This window comes from Penaeus monodon, chromosome 15 (genome assembly GCF_015228065.2).
Source record: "Penaeus monodon isolate SGIC_2016 chromosome 15, NSTDA_Pmon_1, whole genome shotgun sequence".
Lineage (NCBI taxonomy): Eukaryota > Metazoa > Arthropoda > Malacostraca > Decapoda > Penaeidae > Penaeus > Penaeus monodon.
In genome coordinates, this window is record NC_051400.1 from 18504940 (window position 1) to 18505476 (window position 537).

Below are 537 nucleotides of genomic sequence, written 5' to 3' on the forward strand. Positions count from 1 at the left end.
TTTAAAACTCCAAACTAAAATTTTCCTTTCCATTCAAAAAGTGATGAGAACTTTTTGTTCGGTTCTAAAAAAGCATAAAATGGGCAGAACCCTATTTGGGGCCAAACCTGCAACGTCAGTTTATCACTTACAGGGGGTTTTAAAGATTGAAAATGCCAGTATGAGAGTGCGTGGGAAAGAAAAAAAAATTATAAAATCTCGGGTTTTCCCTCCAAATTTTGGTTTAAATATTTTTGAGAGTAAAGGGACATTGGGATTATAAAAGAGGTTTGGGCTCATAAAAAACTTCCATCCATTACAAGTGATGAGACTGCAATTTTTTGCTTTACCAAAAAAGCAAACTTTTGTTTGGGTTTTCAAAAAAAATAAACCAAAAATAACTCAAGGTTAAAAAAGGGGCTTAAAACCTGAATTTTGGGGCCCAAAAGGGGAGGGCACTCTGGGGGGCCCCGGGCCCCGGGCCAAACGCCCCTTATTTTTGTCAAACCCCGAAAAAAGGGGGGTTAAAGGGGATACCCAAACACCTATTTGCGAGGG